This window comes from Chlorocebus sabaeus, chromosome X (genome assembly GCF_047675955.1).
Source record: "Chlorocebus sabaeus isolate Y175 chromosome X, mChlSab1.0.hap1, whole genome shotgun sequence".
NCBI classification, from domain to species: Eukaryota; Metazoa; Chordata; class Mammalia; order Primates; family Cercopithecidae; genus Chlorocebus; species Chlorocebus sabaeus.
Window position 1 is genome coordinate 33,096,241 of NC_132933.1, and position 9,725 is coordinate 33,105,965.

The 9,725-nt window shown below is 39.8% G+C and overlaps 1 pseudogene; it reads right to left on the reverse strand.

Annotated features, from left to right (window-relative positions):
• Nucleotides 1-1,025: 1,025 nt before the first annotated feature.
• LOC119621040 (small nucleolar RNA U3) lies at nt 1,026-1,108 on the reverse strand (annotated as a pseudogene).
• Nucleotides 1,109-9,725: the final 8,617 nt, after the last annotated feature.

Below are 9,725 nucleotides of genomic sequence, written 5' to 3' on the forward strand. Positions count from 1 at the left end.
CATGATATTTGACTCCACCTCTTTGCTGTCCTGTACTCATTCATCAAAGATGCTGGCATCTGGTTCACAGCCTTTCTTCTCACTCCTACCCCCAGGGGTGTTAAGCACTGCAAGAGAAAGTCACATAGATGAACAGGTTGGTACCACTCTGAATTCGTGGTCACCAACATCAAGTGGACCTTCAATATTTCTGGGGATTCCTGTCATGTTTTCAACTCACTCTCTCATTTTCCCAACTGATACTTCTCAATCTTCTTCATTTTCCTCAAAACTACAACTCCTCAGCTGCCCCAAAGAACTCACCTCTTAAAGATAAGATAGAAGTCTCCAGATGGAAACCAACTTCCTACTACCAAACTAGAAATGTATTCACAGCCATCCTTTTCTGCTGTTAAAATGAAAGATATCCCTCTTCCAATCTAGGCGTAATTCCTCCATGTGCATTGTAGAGCCCATTCATGTACAGGTCTCCTCACTAGCCATACTCAACCTATTATTACCTCTTTTCTATTTTCAACCTCTCACTCTCTACTGGCCCCTTTCTCTTGGATTTTTCAAAGGAAGTACATGAATATTCCAACATTATATAACATCCAAACAACATAATAGCTAATGTTTATTGAGGACTTACCATGTACCAGGAACTGTTGCAAGTGCGTTGAGGTATTAACACATTTAATTCTCAGAATTACTTATAAAGTATATACTATTAGTATTTTCTCTTTTTTTGAATTAAGAAACTGAGGAAAAGGAAGTAACTTGCCCAAGATTAACGAGATATGAAATACCAGAATCTGGATTTGAGCTCAAGTAGTCACAACACTGTGCTCTCTAAATGACCACATTTAAAGTGCCCCTGCTGTGTCCTGCCCCGTCCTGCCCCACTCCACCTCATTCTCCCTCCCCTCCTTAACTCTTCCCTTCCTTCCCCATAGGTAATGACTGGCAATAATTTTGTGTGTATATTGTGTGTACATTCGTGTGTGTATCTTTCCAGAAATTTTTGGCACATTTATATACACAGTACATACATGCTTTTTATCTCTACCCGTTCAGAGAAACTTCTCTATTAACAAACTATAGAAGTGACTCCTGAAAGTATAGTCTTACACACATGCTTTTAAATTGATACATAATATTTGTATAAATTTATAGGGTATATGTGGTATTTCGTTGCATGCATAGAATGTGTATTAATGAAGTCAGGGTATTTAGAGTATCCATCACCTTGAGTCTTTATCATTTCTATGTGTTGGGAACATTTAAAGTCCTCTCTTCTTGCTATTTGAAATGTACAATGCGTTGTTGCAAACTACGGTCACCCTACACTGCTATCAAACATTATAACTTATTTATTCTATGTAATTGTATGATTGTACCCATTAACCAATCTTTCTTCATCAACCCCCCACCCACATACACTTCCCATCCCCTCTGGTTTCTATCATTCTACTCTCTACCCCCATGAGATCAGCTTTTTTAGTTCCCACAGATTAGTAAGAACATGTGATATTTGTCGTTTTGTCCCTGGCTTATTTCACTTAACATAATGACCACATATGTTGCTGCAAATGACAGGATTTCATTTTTATGGCTGAATAGTATTCCATTGTGTATAAATATCACATTTTCTTTATTCATTTGCCTGTTAATGAACATTTAGGTTGATTCTGCATCCTGGCTGTTATGAATACTGCTACAATAAACACGGGGGTGCAAGTATCTTTTGGTTATAGTGATTTCTTTACTTTTGGATAAATACTCAATCGTGTGATTGCTGGATCATATGGTGGTTCTATGTTTAGTTTTTTGAGAAATCTCCATGCTACGCCCCATAGTGGCTGTACTAATTTACATTCCCACCAACAGTGATATGAGTTCCCTTTACTCCGCATCCTCACCAACATCCGTTATTTGCTTTTTAATAACAGTCATCCTAACTGGGGTCAGACGATATCTAATTGTGGTTTTGATTTGCATTTCCCTGATAATTAGCGACGTTGAGCATTTTTTATGTATCTTTTGGCCATTTGTGTGTCTTCTTTGGAGAGATGTCTATTCATGCCCTTTGACCGCTTTTTAATAGAATTACTTTGTTGTTGTTGTTGTTGTCGTCGTTGTTTTTACTATGGTGTTGAGTTCCTTATATATTTTGAATATTAACCCCTTATCAGATATATAGTTTGCAAACGTTTTTCTCATTCCATAGGTTGCCTTTTTATTTTGTGTTTCCTTTGCTGTGCAAAAGCTTTTTGTTTAATTAAGTCACATTTGTCTTTTTTGTTTGTTTTGTTGCCTGTGCTTTTGAGGTCTTAGCCATAAAATATTTGCCTAGATAAATGTCCAGAAATGTTCCCCCCATTTTCCTCTAGTAGTTTTATAGTTTCGGATCTTATGTTTAAGTCTTTAATCCATCTTAAACTGACTTTTGCATATGGTGAGAGATAGGGGTCTGGTTTCATTCTTCTGAATATAAATATCCAATTTTCGCAGGACCATTTATTTGTGTGTGTGTGTGTCCCAATATATCCATGTAACAACACCAGCACCATTTATTGAAGACAGTGTCTTTTCTCCATTGTATGTTCTTGGTGACTTTGTCATTAATCAGTTGGCTGTAAATACATGGATTTATTTCTGGATTATCTATTATGTTCAATTGGTCTATGCGTCTGTTATTATAACAATACCATGCTGTTTTGGTTACTATAGCCTTGTAATATAACTTGAAGTCATGTAGTATGATGCCTCCAGCTTTGTTCAGAAGGCTGCTCCTTCAGAGACTCTTTCACTGATTCCTTCTTTTCTCCCAGAATGCTATCCTTGGTAATCTCTTCTCTGTCCCCACTCCCTCTCTTGATAATCTCATCTTGTCTCCTGGCTTTAAACACCATTTATATTTCCATCCTAGACTTCTCCCTTAAACTCTAGACTTGTATGTCTAAGTGCATATTTGACTTCTCTGCTTGAATATCTAAAAGACATCTCATAGCACATGTCTAAAACTACCACCTGTTTCCTAAAAACTACTGAAATAAAATTAAAAATAAATAAAACATTACTTCTAGTCTCTCCCCATTCTGCCTCCCCACACACATCCGAAAACTTATATTACTGACAGCCTTCAGTCGATGACAATTGCATCCTTTCCTGTGCTTAGATCCAAACTCTTTAGTATTTCTTTGACTCGTCTCTTTCTCTCACATTCTATCTTCAAATAATCAAAAAAATCCTATTTACTCTTCAAAATATATCAATAATTCACCCACTTCTCACAGCTCTCACAGCTACCATCCTGGTTCAAGTCATCATTATATGTTGCCTGGGTTATTTCAATAGCCTCCTAACTGGTGTTATACTCTGCCCCCTACCACAATCTACTCTCAACATGAGTCAGATTTTCCTATTAAAAATGAAAGTTAAATTAAAGTCTCTCCTCTGCTCAAACCTCTCCAATGGTTCCCCATCTCATTTAGAAGAAAATCAATGTCTGTACAATAGCTTACAAGGTCTTTAATTGTCTGGATTTCTGTTATCTCTTTAACATCATTTCCTACTACTCTCCCCTACTTTCTCTGACTCTTCTCTAGTCACACTAACTTATTTGCTATTTTTCTTTTCTTTTCTTTTCTTTTCTTTTCTTTTCTTTTCTTTTCTTTTCTTTTCTTTTCTTTTCTCTTCCTTCCTTCCTTCCTTCCTTCCTTCCTTCCTTCCTTCCTTCCTTCCTTCCTTCCTTCCTGTCTTTCTTTCTTTCTTTCCTGTTTGTTTGTTTGTTTGACGGAGTTTCGTTCTTGTCGCCCAGGCTGGAGTGCAATGGCATGATCTTGGCTCACTGCAGCCTCTGCCCCCTGGGTTCAAGCAATTCTCCTGTCTCAGTCTCCTGAGTAGTTGGGATTACAGGCGCCTGCCACCATGCCCAGCTAATATTTTTGTATTTTTAGTAGATATGGGGTTTTACCATGTTGGCCAGGCTGGTCCTGAACTCCTGACCTCCAGTAATCCACCCGCCTCGGCCTCCCAAAGCACTGGGATTACAGGCGCAAGCCACTGTGCCCAGCCTCCTCCTTCCTATTTTTCAAACACACTAGCCATGTTCATACCTTAGGGTCTTTGCACTGGCTGTTCCTTCTACCTGGAAGGCTCTACTCTAGATCTCCAATGACTACATCCCTCCCCTCCTTCAAGTCTTTGCTCAGATGTCACCTTCTCAATGAGGCATTGCCCTAGTCACTCCACTAATAATGTCATTTGCCCTCCCATCCCTTTTGCTCAGGGATGTAATTTTTCCATAGCATGCATTACCTTCTAACATACTATAAAATTTATTATATTATTATTTATTGTGTCTCTTCTCAACCAGACTGTAAGCTCAATGAAGGCAAGGATTTACCTGTTTTTGTTCACTGTTGTATCCAAGATCCTGGCACAGGGTACACATTCAATAAATATTTGTTGAATGAATAAATGGAATACCACATTAACTACCATTAAAGTTTCCTATTCCTCATTATAGCAGCAATCCTGGAAATACTTTTCTATATTCACAATCAAGGTTAACATCATCAGTGATAGGTCATGTACCTTTGATATAATATGATAATGGCACTTTACCTTCCTGATCTTCCTTCCAGAAATCCATAACCCCTAACTATGAAACAAGCATCAGACAAACCCAAATTCTACAAAATACCTCAACAGACTTTTTTAAATTGTCCAAGTCATCGAAAACAAGGAATGTCTGAGAAACTTTCACAGCCAAGAGAATCTAAGGAGACATAATAACTGAATACGATACAGTATCCTGGATGAGATCCTGGAACAGAAAAAGGAACATTAGGTAAAAAACTAAAGAAATCTGAATAAAACATAGACTTTAGTTAACAATAATCAACATTGATTCATTAGTTGAGGCACATGGCCTTTCCACTTTCTCTTTCTGTGTAGCCTAATCCCTCTGTTCTTAAATCTGGGCTGATCTTAGGGACTTGCTTAACCAAAAGAATGCAGCAGAAATGACATCCTGGGATTCACAAGGCTAGTTCATAAGAAGCCTTGCAGCTTCCACCTGGGTTTATTGGGACACTCCCTCTTGGACCCTTGAGGCACTATGTAACAACTCTGTCTACCCTGAGTCTGTCATTCCGTAAGGAGACCCTAGTTAGCCACATGAAGGGATGTCTGGAGAGAGAGAGGTGACCAACTTGCCCCCAAGTGGTCTAGTCCTTCTTCCTCCTTTCCCCAAAACCAAAACCAAAACAAGAACTTGGTCCTCTTGCAGTATTCTGTAACTCAGTAAATGGCACCATCATCCATCCATCTGCACAAGCCAGAAACTAGGAAATCATCCTTGTTGTGTCCTGTCCCTCATCTTGCCCACTAAATGTCTCTTAAAAGCTTGCTTAGGCCAGGCGCAGTGGCTCATGCCTGTAATTCCAGCACTTTGGGAGGCTGCGGCGGGCGGATCAGTTGAGGTCAGGAGTTCATGAACAGCGTGGCCAACATGGTGAAACGCCGTTTCTCCTAAAAAAAAAAAAATTAGCCGGGCATGGTGGCACACGCCTGCAATCCCAGCTAGGTGACAGAGCAAGACTCCATCTCAAAAACAAAAACAAAAACAAAAAAGCTTGCTGCTTCTTTCTCAATGTCTACCACTCCTCCCACTACTTCTAGCTAAGATATCTTCTTTTCTCAGTAATAGCTTTTTAATTGATCATCCTGCTTTGACTTTTGCCCCTCATCCAATACTTTTTACAGTCAGTGTGGTCTTTTTCACTTTTAAACTTTTTTTTTTTTTTTTTTTTTTTTTTGAGACAGGGCCTCACTCTGTCACCCAGGCTGAAGTGCAGTGGTGTGATCATGGCTCACTGCAGCCTTGACCTCTTAGGCTCAGGTGATCCTTCCACCACAGCCTACCAAGTAACTGGGACCACAGGCGTGCACCACCACGCCTGGCTAATTTATTATTATTATTATGATTATGATTATTATTATTATTATTATTATTTGTAGAGATGGGGTCTCCCTATGTTGCCCAGGAAACTTTTCAATGATTCCTATTACTCTTAGGATAAAAACAAAATAATTAATATAGCCTCTGAGGCCCTGCATAGCATGGCCAATATCTACCTCTTCAGCCTCATAAAATTATCCACTTGATGTTTGAGCCCCAGCTACACTGGCTTTCTTTTGTCCTCCATATGCACTGGGCTTCCTCCTGCCAGAGGGTCTTTGTACGTGTTTTTCCCTTTGCTTGGAATGCTTTTTTTTTTTCCTGCTTCATCTGGTTAACTCCTGTGCAGTCTTCAAATCTCTGAAGAAGTTTTGCTTGGTCAGGAAAACCTCCCTGACCTCATAGTTCTGTGTGGCTCTCCTACAGAATAATTAATTGAGTAATTAATAGAGAACTCATCACAGTTGTAATTTTACATGTATTTGAATGAATATTTGAATAATGTCTATCTCCCTCACTAGACTATCAGCTTCATGTGGCAGGCGCCAAGATTGTTTTGCTTGGTACTGTGCCCACAGAATCTAACACAATGCCTAATACATACAAGGTGCTAAATATCTATTTGTTGGAGGAAGGAAGAGGAGAAAGCAAGAAAAAGATAAGGAGAGAAGTAGGGAAGGAGAGAAGGGAGAGCAAGGGAGGGGGATCTCCCCCCATGACTGAATATTTGTAAATGTTTATTCTCCTTGTATTTCTAACAGAGTTTGCTTTATATTTCTTATTCATGTCATTATGTGCATAAAGGTCCATGACAGTCACGTGTTCTTGGTGGAGTGCACCTTTTATCAATATTAAATATCCCTTTGCCAGGCATGGTGGCTCATATCTGTAATCCCAGCTACTCGGGGGGCTGAGGTGGGAGGATCACTTGAGGCCAGGAGTTCAAGATCAGCCTAGGCAACACAGTGAGACCCCCGTCTCTACAGAAAATACAAAAATTAGCTGGGTGTGGTGGCATGCACCTATTGTCCCAGCTACTCAGGAGGCTGAGGTGGGAGGATCACTTGGTCCCAGGAGTTCAAGGCTGCAGTGAGCTATGATTGCACTCCAGCCTGGGTGATAGAGCAAGACTCCAACTCTTAATTTTTGAGACAGAGTCTCACTTTGTCACCCAGGCAGGAGTGTAGTGGTGAAATTTCGACTCAATGCAACCTCGGCCTCCTGGGTTCAAGTGATTCTCCTGCCTCAGCCTCCCAAGTAGCTGGGACTACAGGCATGTACCACCACATCCAGCTAAGTTTTTATATTTTTAGTAGAGATGGCATTTCGCCATGTTGGCCAGGCTGGTCTCAAACTCCTGACCTCAGATGATCTGCCCACCTCGGCCTCCTGTCTCAGCCTCCCAGCATGCTGGGATTACAGGCATGAACCACTGTGCCTGGCCCCCCTTGTCTCTTTTAATACTGTTGGCTCTAAATTTATTTTTGTCTAATTCAAAAATTACTCCTTTTTGCTAGCATTTGGAAAACTCAAAGCTTTACTGTTTCTTTGCTCACCGCTATTTCTTATATTCCACATGTTCCTCTTTTTTGGATTCATTTTTCATTTTGCTGTACTACATACTTGAATAATTAATAGAGGCTCTGAATATGTGTGAACATTATAATCTGAAAATTGGAGTTTTGTTCCTTGCATTATTTCCCCTCCACCACCTCCATGCAGGGTCAATTGTGCTATTTATTCATTTTGGTTCTTCTCTTTTATGCTATAGTTTTTCTCCAAATATTTATCATAATCCTTTGATATCTATTTACACCAGTGAATAAGGGATAAGTCAGTTAACAAAGATAGCTTACCTGGGTTTCCTCTGCAGTTACATTGGTCTGTGTCCCCTTACTGGCCTGACACTTAAGTAGAGGACTTTGTGTAAGTGTGTTGAGTGTCTTGACCCATCAGACTTCACTTTAAGGTGGGTGGGTACAGAGGAGACACAAAGGTTGGTCCTTTCCCTCCCTACGAATTGTCAAAATAATTTTACTCTAGTGTAATCACCCAATGGACTCTTCCTGCACACTGCACAGACAAAATTAATTTACTGTAATACGAAGGTATTACAGTAAAGAAAGAGATTAATTGACACTAGGCTAGCAATACAGGAGACAGAGTTCTAACACAAATCAGCCTCCTTTAGAATTCTGAGGTTAGGGTTTTCATGGTCAACTTGGTGGACAGCGGGCTAGGGAATGGGTGCTGCTGATTGGTTGGGGATGAAATCACAGGGGTGTGGCAAACGGTCCTCGTGGGCTGAGTCCACCTCTGGGTAAGGCCACAGGACCAGTTGAGACATAAGTTATGGGTCCAGGCAGAGTCAGTCGGTTGCCGGAAAATCTGAAAAAAAGTCTCAAAACACCAATTTTAGGCTCTACAATAGTGATGTTATTCATAGGAGCAATTGGGGCAGTCACAAATCCTTTGGCCTCTGACCACATGACTCCTGAGCAGTAAGGGATTATACAAACTACACCTACATTTTTGCAGTATTCAAGTCCCTCCCATAATCCTAATCTTGTCACCTTTCATTAGTCTTACAAAGGCAGTTTTCAGGCCCTAAGCAAGGAGTGAGTTAGTTTTAGTGAGGGACTATTATCATCCTTAATTTTAAGTTAAGCTATAAACTAAATTCCTCCCGTGGTTAGCTTGGCCTGTGCCCAGTAGTGAGCAAAGACAGCTTAGAGGTTAGGAGCAAGATGGAGTTATCCATGTCAGACTTCTTTTACTGTCATAGTTTTGTAAAGTCAGTTTCAATCCCCGCTTTGGATTTCAGCACACTTCAATCCTGAGGTGTGAGTTACAGAGATAGGAAAAGGTGGATGACTATTCCAACTTCTTCCTGCTGATGGGGCATAGTTGGAGTAGGATTTGCCCCAGGGTAAGAAGAGTGAAACTGTCTTGCAGTTGTTTGTATGTATTCACAAGTGCCTAATTAGGATCCCAAGGTCTGTATAACAAAACATTAGCACTTTTATCTACAGCTTTAGTACAGTTCTTAAGTGAACAGCAGACTTAAAATCAATAATAAGCCCTAACATAAGGAGTAAAAATCCTAGCTTCAGGTGTTGCTGTAGAAATGATGTGAAGCCTTGAGGGACCTAGGTGAATGACCTTGAGAACCAATCATATATTGGGTCATCAGCAGAGACTCAAAAACAATGGGCTGGAATCCAAAAACAATTAGCTGGAATCTAGTAACAGGGATACTATGTTTTTCCAAAACATAATTTTTCTCTGTCCAGTTTTTCAATTCTACCAAAGACAAATAAATCATAGTAAGACCAATTTATTTGCAAAATAAATATGAGTCTTATTACACTTAGCTTAATTATTTGCATAAAGTACAGCAAGAAAAATTATTTGCCATAAAGGCTTAAAAAAAAAAAAAAAAAAAACCTGGTTTTGCTGGAACTTCTCATAAGGAATCTCAGATTAGACCTTTTAATAGCCTCTTGAGCCCAGCCAGGGATTTATTTGTACCTGCAGATAACATGTGAATTGGGTGAATTGCTCTCTTCTCAAGGTACCAAAATAACTTGGGGTTCCTGGGCCTGGCAGAAAGTAACATTCTTTACTTGCCACAGGTTTGGAACCCTGTAAAGGACAAAGTATGAGGCCAGTTTTTCTAAGGGGCTCTTATCAGCTCTATAGGTAAACCTCAATTTGCCAATACAGTCTGAAAACATGTCATTCCAGTAAAAGCCTTGGTAATATAACCAGTGTC